The sequence below is a fragment of the Phoca vitulina genome, unplaced genomic scaffold (assembly GCF_004348235.1).
Source record: "Phoca vitulina isolate PV1807 unplaced genomic scaffold, GSC_HSeal_1.0 scaffold25, whole genome shotgun sequence".
NCBI classification, from domain to species: Eukaryota; Metazoa; Chordata; class Mammalia; order Carnivora; family Phocidae; genus Phoca; species Phoca vitulina.
Window position 1 is genome coordinate 43,485,288 of NW_022589728.1, and position 8,364 is coordinate 43,493,651.

Below are 8,364 nucleotides of genomic sequence, written 5' to 3' on the forward strand. Positions count from 1 at the left end.
GGCCGGGTATCAAGAAAGCTCAAAGGCTTATTTTCTGGCACTGGAACTTATAGAGAATACCCCTTCCATACTGCAACCCTATTTTAATAGTAGAAAATAACTAAAACAAATCAGCATGTTGTGGTTGAGGAGATTCTGGAAAGTTGTCTACTCCCAGCCTGGACTCTGTGAATTGGGAGCCAATGAGAAGCAAAAAAAAGTAGCAGTCTGAGCACAGAATTATTGTTTTATTTAGAACAGAAAGAATATTTACCATGGTGTGGCTAGAGCTATGAACTGTAGTTGGAGGGATCAGGAAATTTACACTTCCCACGTGACTCATTCTCCCACCCCAGGCAGGAGCAGTGAAGGAACCAAGAACCCCTGAAGCAGAGAGAGTCCTGGAAATGATAGTACACTGAGCACGCTTCTTGCAAAAGGTTTGCAAGCATAAGGGAGACCCCCTGATGCACCTGCACAGCCTACCCCCTCTAGAGGGTTGAGCTGAAATTTTTGAAAAGTGCCTGTGGGAAAGAGATGACAAATATTCCTCTTCTCTCTTGTCTGCCATCACTAAAACCAATAAAAAGGAAAACAGAATGGAGGTTCCTAAAAAATTAAAAATAGCACTACCCTACAATCCAGTAATCACACTATTGGATATTTACCCCCAAAATACAAAAACACTAATTCAAAGGGATACATGCACCCCTGTGTTTATTGCAGCACTATTTACAATAGGCAAACTATGGAAGCGACCCAAGTGCCCACTGATGGATGAATGGATGAAGATGATGTGGCATATATATACAATGGAATATTATTCAGCCATAAAAAAGAATGAATTCTTGCCATTTGCAACAACATGGATGGAGCTAGAGAGTATTATGCTAAGCAAAATAAGTCCGAGAAAGACAAATACCATATGATTTCACTTATATGTGGAATTTAAGAAACAAATGAACAAAGGAAAAAAAAGAGAGAAACCAAGAAACAGACTCTTAACTATAGAGAACAAAATGATGGCTCCCAGAGGGGAGGTGGATGGGGGGATGGGTGAAATAGATGATGGGGATTAGGAGTGCACTTATCATGATGATCACTGAGTAATATATAGAATTGTTGAATCACTACATTGTACACCTGAAACTAATATAACACTGTATGTTAACTATACTTGAATTAAAAAAAGAAAAAGAAAAAATTAGGAAGTAAAAAAAAGTATCTAAAAGAAACAAACAACAACAATCACTTCTCCCTGTTTATGATCAAACAAGATTTCAGCAACAAATGATGTTAAAAAAAATTACTACCATATGCCTCATGTATTACTTTAGTAAATGAATTCTTTCATCAAGAGAGTTTATATGACATTCTCTTGATGATGAAAGAATTCATCTGCTAGAAGAGAATTCTGGAAAAAGTCATGGAAAAAGTCATGTTAAGAATCATGCTGGCATAATTCAGGTTTATCTAAGGATCTGGCCTTCTGGCCTTAATTTTAGCATTTAGTAGTGACTGGAAAATATTACAAGCAACCCCCCCCCAAACTACACACAGTGAACAAAGTATAACATGTCATTTTAAAATTATAATAGAAAATTCCTTTTATGATTTGAAACTATGTATCTGGGATTCGTAGGGTGGGATCATGTGAGATGGGGGAGGGAATTGGCAAGAAAGGATGGCCATAGGCATGGGACCTAATTTATGAGTCAGCATGCATTGGCATCTAAAGAAATTCCACCCAAACCTTTACGATACTGGACTCAGGAAAATGAGACTACCTGTTGACAAGAAGCAGCAATGCTGAAACAACAGAAAAAGGAATTGGGCCTGACTTCGTTTCCTATTGATGCTGTAACAAATTACCATACATTTAGTGGCTTAACAAAACATAAATCTATTATTTTACAGTTCTGTAGGTCAAAAGTCCAAATGGTCACAGTGGACTAAAATCCAGGTCTGCGTTCCTAATGGAGGCCATAGAAAAGAATCCATCCTAATGGCTTCCCCATCTTCTGGAGGCTGTCTGCATTCCTTGGCTCTTCCAGCCAGTAACTAAAACACTCCTAACTCTGCTTCCATTCTCACATTTCCTTCTCTCACTGACTCATCAGCCTCCCTCTTTTACTTATAAAGCCCCTTGTGATTGCATCAGTCCTACCTGGATTATTTGGGATAAATTCCCATCTCTAAAATCCTTCCCTTAATCACATTTGCAAAGTCCCTTTTGCTATATAGGGTAACATATTGACAGGTTGGGGATTGAGATTTGGACACTGGTTGGGGGCCATTATTCTTCCTACATCGAGCCATAAATACTGAGTATTATTTTTAAAAATTAAGTGTTAAAAGAAGATTTATGACTAATTATCCTGCTTCGTAATTGTTCATCTCTTTCATATACACCCATATTTTTATTCCTGTGCCCTAAATACGTTTTATAATAATAATAATAAGTAACATGTATCAAGTGTTTTCTAAGTACTGGGTACTGTGCTAAGCAATTTACTTGTATTTTTGTATTTAATCCTTTCAACAACCCAGTGAGATAAGTGAAATTATCGTCCCCATTTCATGAAAGAGAAAATGGAGGTTTTGAGAGGTTAAGTGATTTGTCTTAGGTTATACAGCTGAAATTCAGAGCTAGGTCTCTCTGGCCCCTAACCCACAAGAAACAATTCAACTAGAATGAGGCTTACAACAGCAAAGGTCTATTTCTTGTTCAAACTCCACATCTACCACATGTCTGTCTTGGGTCTGCTGCCTCTCCACATCCTTGTCATTCTGAGACCCAGGCTGAAAAAGCAGCCCCTATTTGAGATATTGCCCTTTGTTAGAAGAGAGAAAAGTGAGATGGTAGAACTTCATATGGACTTTGAGTGTTATCTTGGTGGTGACATGCATCACTTCTCCTCACATTTCATTGGCCAAAGCAAATCAGTGACTGAGCTGAACATGCATGTAGCCAGGAGGTCTTAACCTATCACTAAGTAGAGCAGCAAATATTTGGAAAGAATAATATGATGTATAACAGCTTCAAGTATGGTGCTATACCATTCATTGAGGATGAGAGGAAAAGTAAATCATTTGTCCCCAGAACCAAGATGACTCGGGACTTTGCTTAGTGGCACAGCTCTTGTCTCTAGGCCAGCTGGACTCCTGGGTCTCCGTATAAGAAGTCACCTGTATGGAGGGATGTTCTCTGATACTGAAATGTTCCTTCACCCACATGCTTAGAGTATCTCACACTGCACCGCTGGAGAGAAAATTGTGTGGGGAGAGCTGTATGGTGCTAGGAGCTATGAATGATTCCTCGGGGAATTTCTCCCAACTAGTAAGACTCTAGATGGATGTAGACCTCCCTCAAAGCAGCAGATGAGAAAGAGTGGGGGGATCTCCAAAAGTCCTCTCTAGTCCAGAAACTTCCTAGGATTCTAATCCAGATGAAGAATACTCTTCTCTGAGTCTTTAGGACTCAAGGATTGGGAGTGATAATTACATTTTATACAGTGGTCCTCAAACTGTGCTTTAAGGAGCCCTCAAGGTCCAATAAAGTTGTCTCAGAAATGACTAGACAGAGGGACACACACCACACTCTGGGCTTGCCACACAAGCTAGGGCTAGGAGCAGAAATGGGGCTTTCCGTAATGAGACTCAAGGTGGAAGAAGAGAGAGGAGAGTTCTTTTGATACAATACACAGAAAATCTGCTAAGAGAGGCTCCATTCAGTAGTCCGGAAGATCCGTATGCCAAGGGTTTGTTTCACGTGAGGTTATAAATAGTTCTGTCCCATGCCTACTCTACCTGGCCCCTTCAGAGAGGATGGAGCTGAATGCCTGGCATCCCAGCAGGAAGCTAAGGAGAAGAGGGTACTAGAAAGGAGGAGAGGGTGGAGGGAGTTAGACTGGGCCAGGGAAGGAATAAGGAAGAGAGAGCATCAATAGAGGGGCTTGTTCTCTGTGCCACTGAGAGGGGAAGCCATGTGGCTAAGCTACAGGACTCTCAAGGTGAGGATGCTTGAGTGGTGGAGAGGCACACCTCCGCCATCCCCCCTGCCTCTGAGCTCTGTGGGACCCAGTGTGCCCTGGATGAGCTGCCAGTTACGCTGTTTCCCAGAACACTGTTATTACCGCTTCCTTGCACCGTGATCTTGAACACACATACATAAAAGACTTCCACTTAAGATTTAGTTTGAACTAAAAAAAAAAATAAAACTTGAAACCTCACAATTTACCCCATCTTTTAATGTCATGGAAGAGGGCATAGGATCCCAGATGAAAAGGCTTGCCTAGGGTCATGAAAAGAAGCAGGAGAAAGTTGGAACCAGAACCAGGACTCTGGCTCCCAGTCCAGTGTCCCTCCCCGACAGCTCCATAACCCCCAATTCTGGACTGTCATCTTTGGTGCTCACAGCCCCATCACTTAGGGGTGATAGCCGTTTGCTTTCACTGGGTAACCTCGCTTCCAGTTCACTTATGGAGGAGAATGAGTAATTTGGATTGTGCTGCAGCACCATGGTGCTTTGAAATGAATCAAACCCTCATCTTCCAGTGTTACTAGACTCATCTAAAAGCCACAGCGTGGGAGAGTGTGAGCCTCTGGCTTCGCCTGGATTGCCTTCCCCACTCACGCCACTTGCTTTGGCCTCACCTCGCACTCCTTTGAAATGCCTCCCTGGTTTGTCAGGATGGTGCAGCCTGCCAGCTAGCTGCCAGTCGAATTTTTTTTGCAAGTTTGCCACGTTGCAGTGACAGGACTGTGTTGAGGCCCAGATGCTTCAGCATAAATAAATAGCACATCTGGGACCTGGAAGGAGTCCAGCTGCACGTTATAGAAAAATCTGGGGTGGAAACAGAGCCAAGCAATACACAGCTGGAAACTGTTGAGTTAGGAGTGAGGTGGAGAAGCAGTTGAAGAAGAAATGGAAAGGGAGGAAAAAAGATTAAACCAGGGATTTCTGCTGTCCGGGAGGCTCTGAATTATCATTGCTGAGAAACAGAGCCATGGATTATGCAACCGTTGAACTAAGAGCATCCTTACAAAATGATAGTTTGTAATTGACCTCAAAGCAGAGGCTGAGCAGGGCTGGGAAGCTTGACTGCTGGATGTCTGGCTGCATCGGATGTGTCATTTTGGTCACCTCCTAGCTGTCTGAGTCTATAAATGGCCTCGTGATGAGCAGGGTGAAGGAGTTCAGCCCTGCACTGGTGAGAACCCCAGGGCTCCCTGCCCAGGATCCACCTGGCATTTGGGGAGCTTAGTGAGTTCCCAGGCTCCTGGGCAGCCTAAGCTGAACACGCCCGTTTCAAACACGCAGCGTATTAAAGGGGAGGCCAGGCAGGGGGAGGAGGAGGGTGTACAGAGACATCACTCTCTCCCAGGCCCGAGGCCCAGGCAGATGATTCACCACGATGAGTCAGCAGTGGCTGCCGAGAGAGCAGCTAACACCCACACCCCCGGGCCAGAGACTAAAAGCTACAATGACATCACTGAACAGAGGAGAGGAAGTTTAAGTAAAGGGGAAATTAGGACAAGAAGAAGAGAGAGAAAAAAATCTGTTCTTCTTCCTCTTAATGGAAATCAAATGCATGGATTAACTTCTTAATGGATGGCTTGGTTTAATCTCCTGGATTAAAAATACCCCCAAATTAAGCCATCATTAAGAGATGCCAGAATGCAGGCTTTCTAAGCAAAGAACAGTACCACAGGGTAAAGCTTTTCTCAATCCTTTAGCCCCTCCCACCTCGTCCTTGTCTTGTGGCAGGTGATAGAAGGTGAATCCCGCTGCCCTAGAGAGAATCACAGGCTCCTTCCAACCCACTTGGGGCTGAACCTTGATGGCTATAAGGTGCAGCCTTGTCATTTTTAAAGTAAAGCAGATGACTAAACGAAATGGGCCCCGTGGCAACTCTTACACTTGGTTTGGTCGAGATACCAAGTTTTCTGCATTCACGGGGATCTGAAAGGATAAATGACTTTCTTTGGGTCTTAGGGAAAATTTTTAATTGGCAATAATTGCATTTTGAAGAACTCTTAAAATGATGGAATCATACACAAGGACTAATCTTGGATACTAATTCTTAGTTTGTGGTGTTCCCAGCATTCCAGTGGAGGTGGGAGCCATTCAACCTTCCCAATATCATTTATAGTGATTCTGAAATCTTTTAATAATACAGACTTAGGGAATATGGTTAGAAGTAGGTATGATTTGGTTATGGATTATGCATAATTTTAAAAGCTTTGTTCACTTATTCAAGAAATATTTATTGAGTACTTTCTAAGAACCATGCATTATACCAGAAGCTGGGGATAAGTGTTTGAATGAGACATAACCCCTGCCCTCAGGGAGCTTATAGTCTAGCAGCCAGAATTTCTGCAACCATTGTGACAAGGGAAACACAGCTATTAATTCTGTTCAAAATTAATTTCTTGGAGTACCAATCAATTCTAGTGTAAGAGAAAGGAAGGCTGCACAGCACTGATAATGTCCCATGCCTCCAAATAAAATGAGAATTGTATTTAAAAAAATCTTAACTTTGTGGCATCTCAAGAACACAGAAGCGGCATAAAGAGAGGTGAGCCAGAATTCTTTAGTGCAGCTTAAAATCTCTTATAGGAAGACTCCAAACCAACATGGTGTTTTGGAGAAGAAGGTGCATTGGGGAGGTTGAATTCAATGGAAGGCATGTTCCCTCAAAGCATCTCATAATTCAAAGTTGGTACATTTCCATCCTGCCCGTGGATAGAGAGTTTGGGGGAGGAGGGGTGTGAGTGCTGTTTACCAGCTGGAGTGGCACTGCCATGGACAATAATAGAAACCCCATTTACAATGGGCCCTACTGCTGGTTTGAAATGATAGGATTCTTGGCTCAGTTTTCGGTTTAGTGTGGGGGTCCTCCAGGTCCTTCACCCTGCTCCCCACAGGAAGTCAATCTATATATACGACATCAACATGTCTCCTTGCCTTCTGGCTTCCAGCTAGGTTCTCTCAATAGGCAGCACCTGCAAGAAATCAGGGAAATGGAGGAGAGAGGTTAGGATATCGATTCCTAGGGATCCCACTCTGCTGGGCCACCACTGGTCAGCTGTGTCCCTTTCCTGAAGGCGCAAGTTGCTGTCCGGTGGCTCTCCCCATACAGCTGTCCTCCCGAGGGTTCAGGAACCGCTCACCCCCTTTGTCCCTGTAGGTCTGGATCAGGGATTGTACTACTCCTGGCAGTTTTCCTACACCCTGCCCACACCTCCTTTCATCTAATTTAAGTGTACCATCTATTTCCTGCTGGGAACATGACAAATAAGGGGAATTTATATTATTCCAAATGTTGAGTCTAAAGGGAGGCTTTATTATTATTTTCATATTACACGATTTCAAATTTGCTTAGCTCAAATTTGCATGAAAAAGTAATAAATTTCCAAAGATCCACAGGCCCATCGGCATCAGGAACAGGGTTGAAAATCAAGGTTTACAGCAACCTGCCTTAGATTTCCCTCTCTAGCTTAAACTATTATCCTTTATGACTTTGGGGACCTTCCTTTTCTGCTTTACTTTTAGCTTAAATAGTAGATGTTGGGTTGTATAACAATTCCTTCTGCCTTAGCTTCATTAACTCTTTGGCAAAAGGATGAACAGGATTAACGGGCAATGCATTAAGGCAATCATCCCTCCGCCTTTCTAGTCACTGGAATTCCATTCCCAGGCAATGATAATCTCTGAAATATTCAAAAAGAGTCATGTGACATTTCTTCTTCCACTGCATCAATGCCCAGGGTTTGATTTTTGTTTGGCTTGATTTAATAATTTCAGCCCCTCTCATTGGGTCACTGATTCAGTAGTAGACAGTTTGGCTGCCACTGCAGCTCAGCAAAGGCAAAGCAGACAGTTTGGCTGTGAGGCAAATGGGTGTCTGTCACCAAGAGCCATGCACACCTGCTGATTTACGGATACGACTCATCATTTCAGCATTTCTCACCTCCATCTGGAACTCCCTATTCATCCATTCACTCTTACCCATTTCCATTTCATCATTTGCAAGGAAACGCATTCTGGAAGCATCGCGGGAAAGGGAAGCCAACAATTTCCTGAGATTCATGTCCACAGAATATGGATTTAAATGAAAAGGCAGGGATGGACAGTAACCCACCTTTTAGTGGGCAAATGATGAGAGTACTGCCTTCAGAATCAGATCTGGATTTTAATCCTAGTTCCCCCTCCTACTACTTGTATAACATGGATTAATTGCTTAACCTTTCCAATTCTTACTTTGCTTCTCTGTAAACTGTAGATGTTATTAATACCTACCTCAGTGGCTATGGTGGAAATTAAATGAAATAATGGTAGTAGAGCTCTTAGGCTCCAGTTTGTCCTGAGTTTGTTAATTA